The sequence below is a fragment of the Triticum urartu genome, chromosome 4A, assembly GCF_056163025.1.
Source record: "Triticum urartu cultivar PI428250 chromosome 4A, HENAU_Tu73, whole genome shotgun sequence".
Classification (NCBI taxonomy): Eukaryota; Viridiplantae; Streptophyta; class Magnoliopsida; order Poales; family Poaceae; genus Triticum; species Triticum urartu.
In genome coordinates, this window is record NC_141876.1 from 301,485,331 (window position 1) to 301,507,485 (window position 22,155).

Genomic DNA, 22,155 nt, shown 5'->3' on the forward strand with positions numbered 1-22,155 from the left:
CTGCTGACATGTTTTGGCTGCATGACATCACGCCACGGCCCGGTAATTATTTGAACCGTTTTTCTTTAACCAGCCCCGCACATAACGTGAGGTGGTTTCTTGACACATCTTGTCAAAGAAGAGATCGTGTTCCCCTTATTACGGGATTCTCATCAATACGGACGTGGGTAACCCAACCGTGCCTAGGACTCCTAGATTTTAGGCAAGTCCCAAACGGCCACGAGGAGGACGCTTGATATTCACCCTCTTTATAAAGGGACAAGACTGTTACTTTTTTCCCACCCATGCTCAATCGAATCCCTCCCCCGCCTCAACTTCTAACACCCAAAGCCAAGGTCAGGTGCTTCGGACCTTCAATCATGTCCGGATCCAGCCTTCAAGGCCGGTGGATGTCTTCCTCCGTCACGGAGGAGGACATTAAGAAGTTGAGGGAGGCCAGATATCTGACTGCCGAAATTTCACGTAGGCTACCCACCCAAGGGCAGGTCGTCCCTACTCCCGAACCCAACGAGAGCGTTGTGTTCGTCTCCCACTTCCTCCGAGGAGTAGGCCTCGCTCTGGATCCCTTTGTCAGGGGTCTTATGTTCTATTACGGGCTGGATTTTCATGATTTGGCCCCGGACTCCCTTCTTCACATCCCGTCATTTATTATCGTCTGTGAGGCCTTCCTCCGCATTACCCCTCACTTCGGCTTATGGTTCAAGACCTTCGATGTGAAGCCGAAGATGGTCGAGGGATAGTATGCAGCATGCGGAGGTGCATTAATAAGCAAAATTGATGATGCTCCGTGGACAAAGGGTTCCTTTCCAGAGGTGTCCGGATTGTGGCAACGGGAGTGGTTTTACGTCACAGCTCCTCGAAGTGCCAAGTGGGTAGCTGCCCCCTCCTTTCGCTCAGGCCCTCCACCACAACTGATGTCATGGATCAGCAGGGGACTGAGCTGGGGTCCAGCCAAGGACGTGCCAATACTGCAGAGCCATATCCGAGATCTCTTCGAGGGAGATTTCAGTCTGGTTATGGTAATGCAAGTCATGCTGGTTCGTCGAGTCCAGCCTTGCAAACGCCGGCCCCTCCGTATGTGGGAATTCAACCCATAAGGAACGCGCACTATACAGAATTTCCTCGGCATGACGCACGAGGAGTTGTACAAATCGTTCTTCGGACCCCAAATAGAGTGTCCGGACACTACTGAGGACGTGGGCCTGCGGAGCAACCGCACCATTGCCCAAGTAAGTAATCCCATGGCCGAACACACCGTCCTTTTATTTATCATGACATCATCCTGAAGAATCGCTCTTTGACCAGGATTGGATAACAAAGGAGAAGATGATCTGGTGTTCAGCCCCCCTTCCTGAAGGCTTGGACAATCCGGTGCTGGAAAAGATGCTCGAGCCAGCACCTTGTCTGGTTCCCTCAAAGGAAGATGAAGGGGGGAATAAAGAGGGCGAAAGCGGGCCTCCATCGCTACCTATTCCAACCGAGGGAATGAGCGCCTCTGCGAGGGAGGATAACCGAGGGGAAGAATCTGACATTCTCTCTCCCCGAGGAAGGAAGAGGACTATGTCTGAAGATCCGGAAATCAAGGTTTCCAAACATGAGAAGAAATCTCCGCTAGAGGGTCCTGCCTCGGAGGGTGTTCTTGCCGCACAATGTCCACGCGGGGATCAGCCCTCTAACGACCTGTAAGTAATCAAAAGGTATTTAATAGTGAAGATATCCTACCTTACTTCTGAGAAAAATAACAGAAGTATTTATCTTGCAGTTCGGATCTTAGCCCTTCTCAGCTGAGCTCGTCTTCGGGGGATCTTCTTCCGGAGATGATGCAGAGCGAAATGCCTCCCCCTACCACACTGCCTTACGAAGCGGGCGACCCTTAGGTGTCATTGCGGAGGGCTTCTCCTGATCCGGCCAGGCCAGAAGGTAATCCTATGGCCACCCGAAGTCCTCATTATCCGGCTCTCGAAGAGAGCAATCAAAAGAGTTTGACACCGTCTGGTGCGCGATCGGATGTACGGAGGGATCTGCTGGAGAAGGCGGTTATCTCAGAAGAGCACCGCACATTGATGGGTACGGTGATTGAAAGGATTTCGTCCGCCGAAAGCGGGTTGCATGAAGCCTTTACGAGTCTACTGACGGGTTTTGAGGTACGTGAAATGATGTATATTTTTGAAAGTACTGCACATTTTTAGATGTGCCCTGTGTAGATAGTAGCCCAGCCAATGAGACTCTGGTTGTCGTCGAAAACGGTGGCAAACAGAGGATCATAGTCCCTGGCAATAACCAGACTGCCTTTATGTGTAGGTGGTGGAGGCTCCGGTGGCTAGCCGGACTGATGGGTATGCCGAACTAAAGCAGCAGCTGGATGCGGCAGATGCCGACATCGTGCTTGTCAACGAGCGGCTTGACGAGGCACAGGGTGAGTGGCCTTTCTGTTGATTGTCACATGATAAGAACAGCATGATGCCAGTATCTTTAATATGTTGTGACTCCAGATGGAGCGGCCATCGTGGAGACCCTTCGGGCGGAGCTTGCCCCAGCCAAGGAGCAAGCAAGGAGTAGCAATGCGGCTGCTTTGCAAGCGGCCGAAGAGTTAAGGGCCGAACAGGGCGCACATTGCGAGAGCAAAGAGAAAATGGCCAGGATGGCTGTAAAGTTAAAAGATACTGCCGACCGTTGCCAGCTTCTTGAAGAAGAAAACTGGGCGAAGGCAACAGACCTGGAAAAGGCCACGATGGCGACCAAAGATACCCGCTCTGCAATGAGAGCGAAAAAGGAGGAGCTGTGTCAAGCCAGGGATATCGCGGCTGGGAAACCCTTTATGCTGCGGAGGAAGTTTGGAGATCTTCGGTATGCCCCTCTGGACTGGCTGTGGAGTTCGGCGGACGCATATCTGGACTTGGCGGCGAGTGCTGTCGTTGCGGCCCAATACTTCCGAGATCAAACAGATCGTGAAGTGGACAAGCTATTCTGGTCACAATTTAACGTTCCAGAGCGTCCGCTTCCATTGACTGATCGGCTTGCCGAATGGGCTGAGCTGAATAGATTGTCCGGACTCGCCATGAGGTATGTTGTGGATCATTTGTGGCCGGAAAGGGCAAAGCTAAACAACTATTTTAGTTTGGTGCAGCAGTTCCTTGGTGTGGTGCCGCGCATTAATGCGATGAAGAGGTCGGCGTGCATAGAAGGCTCGCGGATGGCCCTGGCTCGTGTCAAAACATACTGGGCGGAGATGGATGCCACCACTATTGCGGCGCAGGGTTCGGCCATAGGCCGAGTGGCTGGCGAGCACTATTTTGAAGAAGTTCTTGAAGGCGCTCGTTCGATAGAGGCCCAGTTCTCGAATAATATTATGTTTGAGTGACATGTATTCCCATTGTAAAAGCAATGTTTTATTAAGTTTATCAAGGCTGTATTTATACTTTTTCCCGAAAGTATTATGATGCCTCCTGTGTGGCCGTTTATGTATATATGTATATAACCTGAAAGATTACAGTCGTTGGCTTCAGCCCCCACGCATATAATGCGGGGGTGTTCGCAGAAGACGCATGTTCACACTTGACCCAACGTCTTGGTCCATTAAGGAGGTGATAGCGCAACAAACTAGGCAACCCGGCTATAATGCTTTAACACTTTCACTTAGCCAGAGGAGTTGGACAGTGGGGCTACTATATAGCCCCTGGTGGCTGCGCACTCATCCGAATTCGGGGTGCGTACATGCCTGGCCGGGGAACGACCCTTCGTTAAGGCAGAGGAATCCCGAAGATTCTGACAGGTCATCGAGTAGTTGATCAGTCTCACGCTATATCGTGACAGTTAGTTTTCGGCTTTCTCTACTGAGGTGCTCGTTCGGATGAACTAGGGCACAATCGCAGTAGTTCTCATGGTGCCGCCTTAGCCGATAGAGTGGAACATAAGGCAGCAAAACATAGGAGCCGGGCAAAACCAACATTTTACCAAAGACATGATTAGGAGCTAATGCATATAAGGCCAAACTCGTGACGCTGAACACTCCCTAAGGTATTCGGTCTTTATGATGTAAACCGGGCCTAAACAGTGCCCTTTGTAATAAGCCCCTGGTGTCCAGGTACGTGCAATATTCTGACGTGGCCACATGCCAATACGTCAACATCCTTCTCAATTGTACTGAGAATCTGAGGGATGTGTATCAACAAGAGACAGTAAAAAAGGTTTACGCAGGGTCTTAATCTAAAAAGAATCCTTCGAACGGGTCCCTGCTGCATGTCTGTGCCTGTGTCTCCGTTGTGCCGTATTCTGGACGGGTGTAGCATGATGGTCATCTGAAAAAGAGAGGAACTTAATTGAAAAGTTGTTGAGCAAAAGGTAAGTTATAATAAATAAACAATATGAGTAAAGTTGAGTGTGATTGTCACTTGTGCGCGCGCGTTGACCCCCTTGTATTGTAATAGGGGTATAGCCATCAAACCTGCATCAATTACATATAGTAGTACCGGACTCGTCCAACCGTGTCTGTGGTCTTAACGACCTGTCAGATGCTTTAGTTGGTGAGTCCATTTAGTGTGCGGCTGCCAAGGCAGCCGCACGGCCTTCCGCGTGCAAGGAGCGCTCAATATTTCCATTTACTGTAATGATGCCATGTGGACCGGGCATCTTAAGCATGAGGGAAGCGTAATGCGGTATTGCGTTAAAGTGAGCGAAAGCTTCACGTCCGAGTAGTGCTTGATAGCCACTTTGGAACGGAGTGATGTGGAACGTTAAATGTTCGCTACTGAAGTTATCGGGAAAGCCGAATATGACCTCAAGTAGCAGAGAGCCCGTGCAATGGGCCTCTAGGCCTGGCGATACTCCTTTGAAGGTAGTATTGCTGCGGCTAATTTTTGTTGGGTCTATCACCATTTTGTGGACTGTGTCCTGATATATCAGGTTTAGACTGCTGCCATCGTCCATCAGGACTCATGTGAAGTGGTATCCGTCAATTATTGGGTCTAATACCAAGGCAGCCCATCCTGCACGCCGGATACTTGCCGAGTAATCTCGATGGTCGAAGGTGACCTGTTGGAATGACCAGTGGCAGGACTCCCCGGTGATAGGCCCTAGGGCAGGTGTCTCTAGGAGTGCCGCTTTGTTTCTCCCCTTTGTCATGTGTAATACGTTTACTGTTTTGACTTCTGGTGGGAACTTCTTCTGTTCCCCAGTGCTTTGCTTGCGAGGCTCCTCCTCGTGTTTGCTTGGTGTATCCTGCCCCTTGTGTTCGGCATTAAGCTTGCCGGACTGCTTGAAGACCCTACATTCTCTATGGGTATGATTTGCAGGTTTATCGGGGTTCTATGGATCTGACATATTTGGTCCAGAATCTTGTTTAGGCTGGACAGTTCATCTCTGTTGCCTTTGGGGGGCAGCTTTTGCTGACCTGGCCGAGAGCTTTTGAATCCGGCATTTACCGCTATGGTCTTCGGGCTGTCTTCTTTATTCTGGCGCTTGTTTTTGCTGCGTCATGATTTCTCGTTTCCGTCCCTGACTTCGGATGTACTTGGGTCGCTGGTGCTGCATCGGGCTATCCAGCTATCCTCACCCGTGCAAAAGCGGGTCATGAGGCTTGTTAATGCTTCCATTGTTCTCGGCTTTTCTTGGCCGAGGTGTCTGGCAAGCCATTCGTCTCGAATGATGTTCTTGAAAGATGCTAAGGCTTCGGCGTCCGGACAGTCGACTATTTGGTTTTTTTAGTGAGGAACCTGTTCCAAAGCTTTCGGGCTGACTCTCCGGGCTGTTGAGTTATATGACTTAAATAGTCTGCATCCGATGGTCAGACATAGGTCCCTTGAAAATTTGCCCAAAAGGCGTCTTCGAGCTCTTCCCAACTTCCAATGGAGTTTTCGGGGAGGCTTTTAAGCCAGTGTCGACCTGACCCTTTGAGCTTGAGGGGTAAGTACTTGATGGCGTGGAGATCGTCTCCTCGAGCCATATGGATATGGAGGATGTAGTCCTCAATCCAGACCCCAGGGTCTGTCGTTCCATCGTACGCCTCTATGTTTACGGGTTTGAATCCCTTTGTAAATTCATGGTCCAGCACCTCATTGGTGAAACATAGGGGGTGTGCGGCACCCCTGTATTTGGGTGTACCGTGGTATTGGGATGTTTGTAGTGTTGCATTGCTTGCTGGAGCGCGCTTGCGTGGCCTGTAGATGGATCTGGTTGCGTCGTACTTTTGATGCGAGTCCTCACGTGGATCGTCTACCGGCTTATGTGCGGCATCGTTTGCCGTTCTATGTTGGCCACGAGGTTGTCTATCCGACTAGATAGCCGTTTTGTTTTTTGATTGCAGGGGATCTAAGGCCTCCTCATCGAATTCAGGTAGCAGCTTTCACTTCGGGTAGCTCTTGGTGTGGCGATTACCGCTGTACTTCGCTGCAGTGTTGAGTACTTCACTCCATCGGATTCTCAGTGTGTCTTCTGCAGCCCTAAGCCTTTGCTTCTGATTTTTCAGACTCCTCATAGTGGCAACCAGCCTTTGATGGGCATTCTGTTGCTCCGGGTCCCTGTCCGGTGTGATATCGTCTAGACTGTTATCTTCGACGGGGTCGGGTTGTTCAGTTTGATTCTCCATGTTGCCCTAGTCGGGCGATGGTTCACCCTGCTCTATCGCTGGGTCTATATGATCGTTGTTTCTCCCGAGGCAGGATTTGGAGCGGCGCTTACGCTGCCGCTTTGACTGCTTCTCCAGGGAACAACCCTTCAGTGCGTCCTTCCGTTCCTCGTCGTCGTTTTCTTTGGGTGTGTCCACCATGTATACATCATATGATGAAGTGGGCATCCAGTGCCTTGTGGGCAGTGGTTCCTGTTCGTCTCCTGCATCGTGTTCCATACCGTCGATGTCTTCGGAGTTGAAGTCGAGCATGTCGTTTAGATCGTCGACAGTGGCTACAAAGTGGGTGGTGGGTGGGCGGCGAATTTCTTCGTCATCCGCATCCCAATCCTGCCGAACATAGTTCGGCCTAGACTCTCCTGACAGGGAGAGAGACCTTAATGAGTTCAGTATGTCGCCGAAGGGCGAGTGCTGAAAAATATCCGCGGCGGTAAACTCCATGATCAGCGCCCAGTCGGATTCGATAGGTACGGGCGCAGGCGGTTCGGAGTCCGTGGCCGGGGAAGAATCCGGTAGTTCGGTGTCACGGCTCTCGTGAAGGGTAAGGTTGATACTCGGCACGATCGCCGATGAGAGTGCGACCTCTGTGGCGGGGTCTATACACACGTCCATGGATGGCGCAACTAGCTCCGAATTGAGGGTCGGAGCGGTTGCCGGCGCGATCTCCTGAACACTGTCCGATGGCAGAGCTAAATCAAGCTCATCGTGATCGTGTGGCGCATTAGGAAGGGGCTCGAATCCATCAAAGATCAAGTCTTCGCGGATATCGGCCGTGTAGTTTAAGCTTCCAAACCTGACCTGGTGGCCAGGGGCATAACTCTCAATCTGCTCCAGATGGCCAAGTGAGTTGGCCTGCAGTGCGAAGCCGCCGAACACAAAGATCTGTCCGGGGAGAAAATTCTCACCCTAAACTGCATCCCTATCGATGATTGAGGGAGCCATCAAGCCTAATGATGACGACACAAAGGAACTCTCAATGAAAGCACCAATGTCGGTGTCAAAACCGGCGGATCTCAGGTAGGGGGTCCCGAACTGTGCGTCTAAGGAGGATGGTAACAGGAGGCAGGGGACATGATGTTTTACCCAGGTTCGGGCCCTCTTGATGGAGGTAAAACCCTACGTCCTGCTTGATTTATTCTTGATAATATGGGTAGTACAAGAGTTGATCTACCATGAGATCAAAGAGGCTAAATCCTAGAAGCTAGCCTATGGTATGATTGTATATTGTCCTGCGGACTAAAACCCTCCAGTTTATATAGACATCGAGGGGGCTAGGGTTACACAAGGTTAGTTACAAAGGAGGAGATATACATATCCGTATTGCCTAGCTTGCCTTCCACGCCAAGTAGAGTCCCATCCGGACATGGGACGAAGTCTTCAATCTTGTATCTTCATAGTCCAATAGTGCGGCCAAAGGATATAGTCTGGCTGTCCGGAGACCCCTTAATCCAGGACTCCCTCACCCTTCGTTGAGCCCGAGCGCTCTGTTCTTCCCCTTTCCCCTCTCCTCTGTTTTCTTCCTCTTCCTCTCGAGCTCACAATCCATTTTTTCCAAAATTTGTGAAGATTTGAAGGCACCTCATCCATCCAAGTGATCACAAAGGTTAGCAACTTTGTCCTTTCATCTCTCATTGCTAGATTAGCTCTTGCAATGCTCTATAAGTATAGTGATTTGTGGGTTCTATTTTGGGAGGAATTATATGTGGTAGTATTTGATTTATATGCAATTTGAGGTCAAAATAACTCTTCGTTTGCATATGTAGGTGTGGTTTACTTAGTGCCTTCCCGTCTCCGTCATAACCACCATCGATCACCGCACCATCCCGTCGCCGGCACCACATTGTGGTGAGCCTCTCGTTCTTATCTTTTTTATATAACGAATTCATGTTTGTGTGATTTAGATATATAGTTACTCATACAATTATCTTGCTCGTACGTTGTTTGTTATACATGGTGACATGGTTTTGATATCCGTCCCTGTCGGCCCTCGTTCGGGTTATGATTCAGATGTGCACTACTAGGGAAAAGCCTAGCAGCAGCATGGGTTTTAGGTACATTAGTAGCACGGGGACCAGCGCTACTAATAAGGCGCTACAGCTAACACTTAGCAGCAGCGTGTGGGCGCCCGCGCTACGGGTATACAAGTGTAGCAGCAGCGTGCTTCGTGCAAGCTCGCTCCTGCTAATAGCTCTAGCGTGCTTGGGCTGGACATGCTACTGCTACTGTCACACTCCTGCTAACTTTCTCCACTCGCTACTGCTAATTTTAGTAGTTTTTGTTTTTTTCTGCATATTTGTTTTGTATTTGAACATGCTTTATACAAGAATCTTTAGCAGATACAAATGTCATCATGATACACATACAAATGGCTGCGAGGCCACAAATGTAATCATAGCATATACATACAAATAGTCTCATCATAATCATCATCCAACACAAAGTGGTATCTTGTCATCATCTCAAAAATAGAGATACAAGTCTCGATTACTTGCAACTACATTGTCATCCATCTAAATAATGATATACGCGAGAAGAGCTATCACTTTGAGTGAGAGCGGAACTATGCAGTACATGAGTTCATATCCCTCTCTCGTATTAGCATGAACCTAAACTAACTACTCTCTGTCGCTCAGAAACCAGAAACTGGTACACCTGGGCCTGACACTCCAGCCACTCGTCGTATACATACTCCTGGTGTAGCACGTCTTCGCCATCGATGATCTATGCACCTGCATCGTCACATGAGTTGATGATATGCAACATATATAGTTGAGCAATAGAAAGAGACAGAAAGAGCAAAATATATACTTGAGCAACAGGAAGTGGACATATCTACAACCATCTGTTTTGCGGCAGCTACCGCTGTTGCGACTGTCTGAGATGATTTCTTCCCAACCGCAATCTCAACCTTCTTGTCGATGTTTTCTTCGGTTAACCTCCGTCATTCCTTTCTCTCCTCCCTGGTCTCACTATAGTACTTCTTCCACGTGGCGCCGTCTTCGACACCGTGCACGCGTCCATACAACGGTCGAGTATCCACCGGGAGTCGTTTCAATATGTTCAACGCCCGGTTGAATGGAGTGTCTCAGTTGGGCCTCGCCAACGCCTCAGATGGCGAGTCGCTTTCGGCCGCAATCCTGTGCTGCTCTCCCTACAAAAGGCACAAGGATCGTTTACAAATATGACTAACGTGCAGTCAAATTGATCAAAAACTAAAATTACTAGCAGTCTGATGAACTCCGCCGTGACCCCGTTCGTCTTGAAAACCTTCTTCACTATGTCCCAACGGTGCCGGGCCCTGAGGACGTCACGCTCCTGTGGGACGGTGAACTCCACCAAGGGGTCTGGGATGCCCAGACTCGCGGCTTCCGCGTCCTCCTTGGCCCATTTGGACCTCTTCCCGCTGTAACCATGGCTTCCGAGGTGGTGGCTCCCAATGTTCCTCTATTGAAGCCGCTTCATGTACTTAGAATTTTTTTGGCAGCTTCGGCCTCGCAATCCGCCTTGAATATTTGAAACTGCTGTTCCGTGATTGTCGGATTATCCTTTACAATCTCGGAGTAGGGTTCCTTGTCGATGATCCTTGCTTTCACCCTTGTTTTCCAGGCGGCCAACGCGTCGCTAAACTTGGTCATGGCGTGTTTGTTTATCTTCTTCATTGTTGGGACCTTATCTGGATCTTTATAATCCTTTTCATTCCGGCCAGGGAACAAGAATATCCGGTGAAACTTCTTTAGGAGGGAGGTCCTCATATTATCTATCTTCTGTAGTTTCTCATCGTTGATGGTGGCGGTTGTCCGTACGATGCAACCTATTTAATTGCCGTAGCACGCGCGCGCTTCCTGGGGCGCTTTTGGCTCGTAATTGCCGTCGTCCACCTCCGTGACCACCAGTCTAGTAGTCCTGAGCTTGTTAGGAAGCCGTTGCCTCTTTTCTCTCGGTTCTACACTGGCTCCTCTAGTCTCGGCGTCGGTCTCAGTCTGAGTGCTGGTCTCGATGCCGGTCTCAGTCTCAGCGCCTGTCTCAGTCTCAGCGCCGGTCTCAGTCTGAGTGCTGGTCTCGATGCCGGTCTCAGTCTCAGCGCCTGTCTCAGTCTCAGCGCCGGTCTCAGTCCCAGCGCCGGTCTCAGTCTCATCAGCAAGGCTCAAAAATTCGTCTGCCGCCCAGTAGACATCGTCGCAATCACCAGAACCATGTCCTTCATCGTTGCTAGCCATGTTTCCTACGATTAAATCTAGTCAATTAATTCTAGACCTAATAAAATGAATAATGACATAAAAAATGCCTATTGTTTTGCAGGAACGTTGACTCCTTCCCAGCGCGGCAAATCTCGGGCACTCGATATGTCCTAGTTTGTAGCACAAGTCATGCCGAAATTCACGGAAAATTTCGGCATGACCTTTGCTAAAAAGTGGACAAATCGAGAACCTGAATTTTGCCGGAACAGAAATGAATCAACATTCTGGCAAAACATAGGTCACTCGGCTTCATTCCCTGGAAACAACAAAAGGCCACTTGGGCACAATCGAACCACTTCAATGTCGATTATGAACAATGAGCAAGAACAATTGAGGATTTTTCATATATCATGACCACTTCAAATTTGCATCTCCTAGTGTTTGACACTTTAAGAAAATCTACACAAATCCCATGCTCTTTGAAACTCAATTCAAAAACCAAATATAGATGGATGAACCCTAGAACTCAAATTATGAACCTAGAACTCAAATTATGTCCTAAAATTTTGTCCTAGTAAAAATTCACTAAAAATTAAGAACCTACTAGACTTGCAACACTAATAGAAATTTATATGTTTACATTGATTTTTTCTCTCTAAACTAAATCCTACCACCCTAGTTAACATCTAGTTAAACCTTACTTTCCTAACATTTGTAATTAAACACTACAACCCTAACCCTACTGCCCTAGTTAAGCATATACAATTTTTTCCTACAGCGAGGGAGGCAGATGTGGCGAGGGAGGCAGGGGGGTCTCTGTCAAAGCCCTATCTAAATTCTTTTCATAACTAATTTAGAGAGAGAGAGAGGTGGGGGCTTACAGAGGATGGCTCAGGTGGTGGCGCGGGAGGCAGTGGTGGCGAGGGAAGCAGGGTCATCTCCGGTGACGGCGAGGGAGGCAGTTGTGGTGAGGGAGGATTCGGTGGCGTCGACTGCGGCTCCGGTGGCGTCGATGAGGCCACGCGGCTCCGGTGGCGTTGGGTGCGGCTCCGGTGGCGTCGATGGCGCGTGGCTCTGGTGGCTCAGGGGGCGTCGACGTCGGTAGGAGACGGCGACGAAGTGGGGCGATGACGAATCGGGCAGACGACAGCGGGGTGGGTCGAGGGATCTGGGGGAGAAGTGGTGGCCGGGGCGAAACGGTTTTTTGGTTAAGTCAAACTTAGCGGTCTCGCTTTTCACGAAACGTGCTATAGCTAAGTTAGCTACAGCGATTTTCACAAAATGCACTACTGCTATACCTATGTAATTTCCTTCATATTTCTTATTTCCTTTTCTTTTTCTACAGCGGGGGTCTAGGAAACACGCTGCAGCTACGTTAGCTATAGCGCCTCTTACAAACAAACGCTACTTCTACGCCTTTCTCCTTTTTTTCGCTTTTTATTTATTTTGCTCTACATTTTATTTTATCCTTTATCCTTTTTCTGTTTCTTTCGTTTTCATTTACTTTTCCATTTGTTTTTCATTTTATTTTATTTCCATTAGCAGTAGAGCTCTCCGCGCGAAACGCGCTGCTACTTATGTCCTAGTGGTAGCGCACTTCTCTCAAGACCGCTACTGCTATGCGTAGCCTATCGTTTTAGCAATGGGAATATTAGTCATAGCGCTGGTTCATGTGCACGCGCTACTACTACTATTGTATCTGTAGTGCGGTTTTCGCACGCGCGCTACTGCTAAATTTCTGTCTATAAGGTTTTCCCTGGTAGTGGTGGTATATTCTCTTTTATAACTATTTTTTGCATTTCGTGTTTATGACAAATTATGCCCATCAAGTTGACATAGATATTTTTATATAGGAGGTATGTGAATCGGAAATTCCAACCGACCCTATTGTTGAGAGGCTAAATTTAGTTGAAAGGGAAAACGAGTATTCGAAAGAAAAATTGAAAAGAATTAACGGGGAGAAGATGGAATTGGAGTTGCATGTTGCTAATGTCGTCGATGATCACAAGATCAAGATGGAGAAAATGCGCATGAAGATTAGAAAGATTAGAAAATATGCCATTGATAGTGACGCTTGGTATCATTGTGTTGTTGGATCAATTGTTACCTTAGTTGCAATCTTGATCGCATTTGTTGTTGCATTTAAATGCTTTAGCTAGGGAGTTATTTGTATGTTGCATTTAAGTGTTGTATGAACTTGTATTAATTTAGTCTATTTGGTGCTGTGTAATGATGATGAGCCGGCAATGGATGTAAGATGACCGATGCTCTCCCCAGTTCATTAATGGCATGAAAATTTTTCTCCTTGCGGCTGAGGCAAACAAGCGGGCGGATGGTTTTATGCCTTGTCCATGTGTCGGCTATAAGAATGATACCAATTACTCTAAGTCAAGAACCATTCACATCCACCTGTTTGAGTCCGGTTTCATGCCCCACTATAATGTTTGGACCAAGCATGGAGAAAGAGGGGTTATGATGGAAGATAATGAAGAAGAAGAGGACGACGACAACTATCCTGGCCATGGGTTCCCTGAATACGATGGTACAACAATGGGGGAAGAAGCTGAGACGCAATGCGGGAAGAAGCTGAAGAAGAGGCATCATATAAGCCCGCTGATGATCTAGGTCAGGCCATTGCTAATGCAAAGAGAAACTGTGCAAGTGAAAAGGAGAAGAAGTTGCGACGCATGTTAGAGAATCACAAGAAATTGTTGTACCCGAATTGCGAAGCTGACAAGAAAAAGCTAGACACCACACTGGAATTGCTGCAATGGAAGGCAGAGAATGGTGTAACTGACATGGGATTTGGAAAGTTGCTGATAATGTTAAAGAAGATGCTTCCAAAGGACAACCAATTGCCCGAGAGTGCGTGCGAAGCGAAGAAGGCTGTCTGCCCTCTAGGGTTATAGGTGCAGAAGATACATGCATGCCCTAATGACTGCATCCTCTACCGCTGTGAGTATGTGGATTTGAACACGTGCCCGGTATGCGATGCATTGTGCTATAAGATCATCCGTGAGGACCCTGGTGATGTCGAGGGCGAGCGCCCCAGGAAGAAAATTCCTGCCAAGGTGATGTGGTATGCTTCTATAATACCACGGTTGAAATGTTTGTTTCAAAACAAAGAGCATGCCAAGTTGATGCGGTGGCACAGAGAAGACCGTAACAAATACGGGAAGTTGAGAGTACGCACTGACAGGTCGAAGTGGAGAAAAATCAAGAGAAAGTGCTGGGAGGACTTTGCAGGTGACGCAAGGAACGTATGGTTTGGTCTAAGCGCAGATGGCATTAATCCTCTTGGGGAGCAGAGCAGCAACCATAGCACTTGGCATGTGACTCTATGTATGTATAACCTTCCTCCTTGGTTGTGCATGAAGCAGAAGTTCATTATGATGCCAGTGCTCATCCAAGGCCCTAAGCCACCCGTCAACGACATTGATGTGTACCTAAGGCCATTAGTTGAAGAACTCTAACAACTATGGAATGAAAAAGGTGTACGTTCGTGGGATGAGCTCAATCAGGAAGAATTTGACCTACAAGCGTTGCTGTTCCTGACCATCAATGATTGGCCTGCTCTTAGTAACCTTTCAGGACAAACAAACAAGGGATACCGTGCATGCACACACTGTTTGGATGATACCGACAGTATATATTTGAATAATCGTAAGAAGAATGTGTACGGGGACATTATCGATTTCTTCTGAGCAGGCATCCCGTAAGAAAGAAAGGCAAGCATTTCAAAGGTTAGGCGGATCACCGGACAAAGCCTCGCCGCCGTACTGGTGCTGATGTACATGATATGGTCAAGGATTTGAAGGTAATCTTTGGAAAGGGTCCTGGGGGACAACCTATTCTGAATGACGCTGACGGATGCGCACCCATGTGTAAGAAGAAATCTATATTTTGGGACCTGCCCTATAGGAAAGACCTAGAGGTCCGCTCCACAATCGACGTGTTGCGTGTGACGAAGAATCTTTACGCGACCCTGCTTGGCTTCTTGGACGTGTATGGGAAGACAAAAGATACACCGGAGGCACGGGAGGACCAACAACATATGCACGAAAAAGACGGCATACATCAGGGTCATGCCAGCTACCGTCTTACAAAAGAAGAGAAGGAAATCTTCTTTGAATGCCTGCTCAGTATGAAGGTACCATCTGGCTTCTCGTCGAATATAAAGGGAATAATAAATATGGCAGAGAAAAAGTTCCAAAATCTAAAGTCTCATGACTGCCACGTGATTATGACGCAACTGCTTCCGGTTGCATTGAGGGGGCTTCTAACGGAAAATGTTCGATTAGCCATTGTGAAGCTATGTGCATTCCTCAATACAATTTCTCATAAGGTAATCAATCCAGAAATCATACCAAGGTTAGAGAATGATTTGGTGCAATGCCTTGTTAGTTTAGAGTTGGTGTTCCCACCATCCTTCTTCAACATCATGACGCACATCCTAGTTCACCTATGTGAAAACGTTCTGGGTCCTGTATTTCTACACAATATGTTCCCCTTTGAGAGGTTCATGGGAGTCATAAAGAAATATGTCCATAACTGTGCTAGGCCAGAAGGAAGCATCTCCAAGGGCCATGAAAATGATGAGGTCATTGAGTTTTGTATTGGCTTTATTCCTGACCTTAAGTCGATTGGTGTTCCTGAATCGCAGCATAAGGGAAGACAGGGTGGAAATGCCACGCTAGGACCGGACCAAATAATATGTATGGACGGGCATTCTCTCACTCAAGCACACTACACAGTTTTACAAAATTCCGCCTTGGAGGCTCCGTATATGGAGGACCATAAGAATATTCTACGCTCCAAACACCTGGAGCAGTCTGAGGACTGGATTACACGTGAACAAATGGGGACTTTCGCCGGTTGGTTGTAGACACGTGCCATGCATGGCGCCGCTGTTGAAGTTGACCTATACTTGCTGTCCCAGTTACCATCTTCGAATATAATGACTTCCAAAGGGTACGAGATAAATGGGAATACATTTTACACGATCGCCCAAGATAAGAAGAGCACCAAACAAAATAGTGGTGTCCGCTTTGATGGAGCAATCAAGAGGGGAAAGGACACATATTATGGTTACATAGAGGACATATGGGAACTTGACTATGGATGTGGTTTGAAGGTCCTTTGTTTCGGTGCAAATGGGTCAATATGACACGAGGCGGGGTAACGGAAGACCTGGAGTATGGAATGACAACAGTGGATCTCAACAATCTTGCATACGCAGACGAACCATTCGTCCTAGCCAATGATGTGGCACAGGTTTTCTATGTGAAGGACATGTCTACCAAGCCGAGAAAAAGAAAAGACAAGGATGCAAATACATCATACGATGAGCCAAAGTGCCACATAGTTCTTTCAGGAAAAATAAACACCGTGGGAGTGGATGACAAGACAGACATGTCAGAAGATTATGAAAAGTTTGATGAAATTGCTCCCTTCACAGTGAATATTGAGCCGAGCATCCAGTTAAATGATGAAGATTGTCCATGGTTACGGTGCAAAGGGACACACTCGAAGAAAAATTTTCACACACAAAGATCCCACTCTGGGATGTGATCGACTTCACTGTCATCACTTTCTTCTATAGTGAGTTTCCGGACTTGTATATTTGGAAAGTCCCACTTTGGACAAACTGTATGGAATCTTTGTAAGAGTTAGGGTGCTTATGTGTTTTGGCACTTGAAACGTGTACTTTTGTGCTTCGAACAAATGTGTACCTTTCTGACCTCAGTTATTATTTTTCATGCATTTACTGATTTTTTTAGCTAAATGACCCTAAAATTGAAAAGCACCACAAATGAACTCTGAAAAAGGTTGAAAGTTGGGATGGTATCATCATTTCACCCACATAGCATGTGCAAAAAAAGGTGAGAGGGTTACGCCAAAAATTGGATGCACTTCGTGTACAAAATGGACAGTCTCTTTCAAAGTATCAGGGTTTCAAACGAAAACTCATCTATCACAAAGGAATTTAATTTTTTAAAACTTATTTCAACTCCAGACTTTTTATGCGTTCAGTATGCACCATTCAAATCCACGTCATCAATTTTCAACCCTTTGTGACGTCATTTGCTATTTTCCATGCATTTACTGATTTTTTGAGCTAAATGACCCTGAAATTCAAAAAGCAGTATAAATGAACTCTAAAAAGGTTGAAAGTTGGCATGGTATCATCATTTCACCCACATAGCATGTGCAAAAAAGTTGAGAGGGTTACGACAAAAACTGGATGCACTTTGTGTACAAAATGGACAATCTCTTTCGAAGTATCAGGGTTTCGGACAAAAACTCATCTGTTACAAAGGCATTTCATTTTTTAAATAATCTAAGTATTACCAAATTTCATATAATGATAAAAGACACTAATATTAAACATAAAAAAGAATCATTGAAAAATCTATTTTTAAAGTTAAGTTGTTCACAAACTAGTGATTCACACAAATGTCAAATAATTCAAATTTAAACTAGTTAAATTTGAAAGCTACTCGCACTAACAGAAAGTTTTTAATTTTTTGTACCTAAAGAAAAAATATTCACAAGGAAACTCCAAATAGAACAAAAAAACTCATAAATAAAGAAAGAAATTAAATAAAGTAGAAAAGAAAAAAACTAAATAAAAACCCACCTACTCAGACACAGCGGCCTGCATACGACTAGAAACCCAACCTACAGTTGGGCTAGGATGCAGGCCCGCAAGGCCCAGAAGGCCCACAGGGCAGCGCGGCAGAGTTAGGCCCAGAAGCCTGCTATAGAGAGGAGCTCGAGGGAGCTACCGCACTGGGGCTTATAAACCAGTGCGGACGCCCCTTGGCAAGCGACGTGGGACTAAACTTGTCGCACCGCACCTGCGCCAGCGCATCCCTTTAGTACCGGGTCGTGGCTCCAACCGGTACTAAAGGGGGGGGTCTTTGGTACCAGTTGGAGCCACCACCCGGTACTAAAGGGGTGTCCTTCCCGCCGCTTGGCCTGGCCAAATTTGACCTTTAGTACCGGTTGGTGGCTCCAACCGATACTTAAGGTCAGTCCTATATATATAACGCTTATGAAAATTTCAGTTTCATCTCCACTTCTCCTCTCTGCTTCGACGTCGCCACCGCCCCTTCCCGCGTCGTCGCTGTCACCGTCCCCGTCGCCGCCCTTATCACGTGCCATCACCGTCTCCGCCCTTGTCACATGTCATCGCCGTCGCCGCCCCGGCCCATCCCCGTTGCGCCTGCCCCGATCGACGCCATCGCCGCCCACGCCATCCCACGTCGCGCCGCCTACCGCCCAGCGCCCACTGCCCCCGTCGCGTGCTGCCCTGCCCTCAAGCTCGCCGCCATCGTCGTCGCCGTCCCCGACGCCCCGCTGTGAGCCCCTGCCGCCATGGCTGCCCTCCCATAGCTAGATCAAGCTCACACACACATGCATTTTAGTGTTTTATAGTTTTAGTTATAGAAATGTTAGATGAATTTTACATACAGAAATGTTGGTTAGTTATAGAAATGTTAGATGAATTTTCTGTTTTTTATAGTTTTAGTTATAGAAATGTTAGATGAATTTTAGATATAGATATGTTAGTTAGATGAAAAGTTAAGGAATTTGATACTTTTAGTTATATATATATGTTAGATGAATTAGATATATAAATGTTAGATGCATGTTTTTTTAAGTTTTTTATACCTTTAGTTATATAAATGTTAGATGAATTTTAGATATATATATATATATAAATGTTAATTAGAAATGTTATATTTGTAGTGTTTTATACGTGAACGATGCCTGGCCCGCATCCTCGCCGTCGACCCGTTCGCGACGATCTGCTGCTTCAGAGGAGCCATGTCCAGGACTCGGCTCCGCCGGGCTGGCACTGGGAAGTGCTACCTTCAGGGACGCGCCGCTTGGTGAGGAACCCGGCCCGGGTCCCATCGTCAACCCTGAGCTCGTTTGGTGCCGTTCGCGTGGGCCACTTTCGGTGCGGAGGGAGCTGGCCCTGCCGGAGGTGGTACATCGCCGTGTCAGAGAGGAGGACAAGCACGTCCGTCGCTATATGGCTGCTACCAACGCCAGGTTCTCCAATACCTGGCAGGTTCTTTGGGGATCTCACCCGATCTATGATCCTGTGATGGTTCCTTCTTTTTGGGTGTCCACCGCCCGCGCCTCAGGAACCGCGAGTGAACTAGATTATTCTGTAGTATTCGACCTATATTATCTAGCTAGCTAGTGATGTATTCGATAATATTTGAGACGATGTATTCAAGATTATATATATTATTCGATAATATTCGAGACGATATATTCGAGGTTATATTCGATGATGCATATTATGTACTTTGATTCAGTTTTTCCTAATTGATTGCATGCATGCATTGTAATTTGAATACTAAATTGTTTTATGTTTCTTCTAGATTAGTTAGATAAAAGCTATGACGTACAATACAAGCAGAGAAGGAGAAGAGGCCCTATTCGAGATCATATGCTCCCCTCGCCGGCCAGATGTTTAGAATGAAGAAGATGTCGGCTCCCAATATCTGAACAGTACCGGGGAGGTGATTTGATATTCGATCAAGACAACTCAATTGATGAAGTGCAGAACTATGATTATGATGAAGAAGAAAATGTTGATCTTGAAATAACAAAGACCGGCGAGGTATATTTATATAAGCAGGCATCTGGTGATCATCACATGTTTTAAATGATTCGTGTATATATTTATATATAATGAATCGATCTTTGTTCTTTCAGCCCTCTGGATCAAGCAAATCTTCTACAGGCAGCAGGACAGTGCGAGGCCCGGCCAAAAAGTTGAAGGAGGGCGTAAAGTACAACATCGATGCCATCAAACCTAATGGCGAACCAAGCCAGCCTAAGAACATTGTGAACAAGTTCGTTCCTCGGTGTAGAGTTCTTGTGAAGGACCAACTCCTGATCTTACTTTTGTCGACCAAAGAGAAAAATATCATCTTTGGGAATCTCTCATGGAACATTTCACCCTACCAGATCATTTCACAGATGCATATGTGCAGAAAGTCAAGAACGCTGCTCTAAGGAAGATGGCAATTGCATTCAACACCCACAAGAAAACTATATGGGCCAAGTATGTCGATGGAGGAAAGAAGACTCCAGAATTCATAGAACACTGGAGAAGCTCAATGCCGCTTTTGCGAAATTCAGGGAATCAGAATTATCTAAGGAACGGTCGAAGTAAACAAGCTCAATGCCGCGAAAAGGGAGCATTTCCATACGCTGGGGCCAGGTGGCTACGCAGTGGCCTGGCCTAAGTGGGATAAGTTTGAGCAACGGATGCTGGATGCAGGGGTCACTCCAGTTACACTAAGCTGGCCCGACAGGTGCAGGACTTGGTTTTACGTGCATGGGGGGAAGTTGGACCCGTAGACAGGGCTGGTTCTAGAGAAGGCAAGTCTTAAAGGAGCCAACATCGCTTTACTTGTTGCAATAGAAGAGGCTCGAACGGGGGTGTTCACGCCCAATAGAGAGAACGACGAGCTTAGAAGCGCCTTGGGAAATCCTGAACACCGGGGAAGAACACGAGGCGAAGGCGTTGTTCCGTGGTATAGGTGTTTGCGGACTGGAACGCCGGCTACAGAAATTGTTGGGTAACGTAGCAGAAATTCAAAATTTTCCTACGTGTCACCAAGATCTATCTATGGAGAAACCAGCAACGAGGGGAAGGAGAGTGCATCTACATACCCTTGTAGATCGCTAAGCGGAAGCGTTCAAGAGAACGGGGTTGAAGGGGTCGTACTCGTCGTGATCCAAATCACCGGAGATCCTAGTGCCGACAGCCCGAACAACACACGTACAGCCCGGTGACGTCTCCCATGCCTTGATCCAGCAAGGAGAGAGGGAGAGGTTGAGGAAGACTCCATCCAGCAGTAGCACAATGGCGTGGTGGTGGTGGAGGAGCGTGGTACTCCAGCAGGGCTTTCCCAAGCACCGCAAGAGACGAGGAGGGAGAGGGGTAGGGCTGCGCCAAGGAGAGGAACTCGTGTGTGTAGCAGCCTCCAATACCTCAAGTATATATAGGGGAAGGGAAGGGGCTGCGCCCCCACCTAGGGTTCCCTCCCTAGGGGTGGCGGCAGCCCCCAGATCCCATCTGGGTGGCGGCCACAAGGGGGAGAGGGGGAGGCGCACCTGGGGTGGGCCTTAGGGCCCATCTGCCCTAGGGTTTGCCCCCCTTCCCTCTTGGAGGCGCCTTGGGCCTTGGTGGGGGGCGCACCAGCCCACCTGGGGCTGGTCCCCTCCCACACATGGCCCATGCAGCCCTCCGGGGCTTGTGGCCCCACTTGGTGGACCCCCGGGACCCTCCCGGTGGTCCCGGTACGTTACCGATAAAACCCGAAACTTTTCCAGTGACCAAAATAGGACTTCCCATATATAAATCTATACCTCCGGACCATTCCGGAACTCCTCGTGACGTTCGGGATCTCATCCGGGACTCCGAACAACATTTGGTAACCACGTATATCTATTCCTTATAACCCTAGCGTCATCGAAGCTTAAGTGTGTAGACCCTACGGGTTCGGGAACCATGCAGACATGACCGAGACGTTCTCCGGTCAATAACCAACAGCGGGATCTGGATACCCATGTTGGTTCCCACATGTTCCACGATGATCTCATCGGATGAACCACAATGTCGAGGATTCGATCAATCCCGTATACAATTCCCTTTGTCTAGCGGTACGATACTTGCCCGAGATTCGATCGTCGGTATCCCGATACCTTGTTCAATCTCATTACCGGCAAGTCTCTTTACTCATTCCGTAACACATCATCCCGTGATCAACTCCTTGGTAACATTGTGCACATTATGATGATGTCCTACCGAGTGGGCCCGAGGTACCTCTCCGTTTACACGGAGTGACAAATCCCAGTCTCGATTCGTGCCAACCCAACAGACACTTTCGGATATACCTGTAGTGTACCTTTATAGCCACCCAGTTACGTTGTGACGTTTGGCACACCCAAAGTATTCCTACGGTATCTGGGAGTTGCATAATCTCATGGTCTAAGGAAACGATACTTGACATTAGAAAAGCTTTAGCATGCAAACTACACAATCTTGTGCTATGCTTAGGATTGGGTCTTGTCCATCACATCATTCTTCTAATGATGTGATCCCGTTATCAATGACATCCAATGTCCATGGTCAGGAAACCGTAACCATCTATTGATCAACGAGCTAGTCAACTAGAGGCTTACTAGGGACATGGTGTTGTCTATGTATCCACACATGTATCTGAGTTTCCTATCAATACAATTCTAGCATGGATAATAAACGATTATCATGAACAAGGAAATATAATAATAACTAATTTATTATTGCCTCTAGGGCAT

At 47.5% G+C, this 22,155-nt stretch overlaps 1 pseudogene; it reads left to right on the forward strand.

Annotated features, from left to right (window-relative positions):
• The first annotated feature begins 13,373 nt into the window (after positions 1 to 13,373).
• Positions 13,374 to 18,168, forward strand: LOC147975656 (uncharacterized; annotated as a pseudogene).
• The last annotated feature ends 3,987 nt before the right edge of the window (positions 18,169 to 22,155 follow it).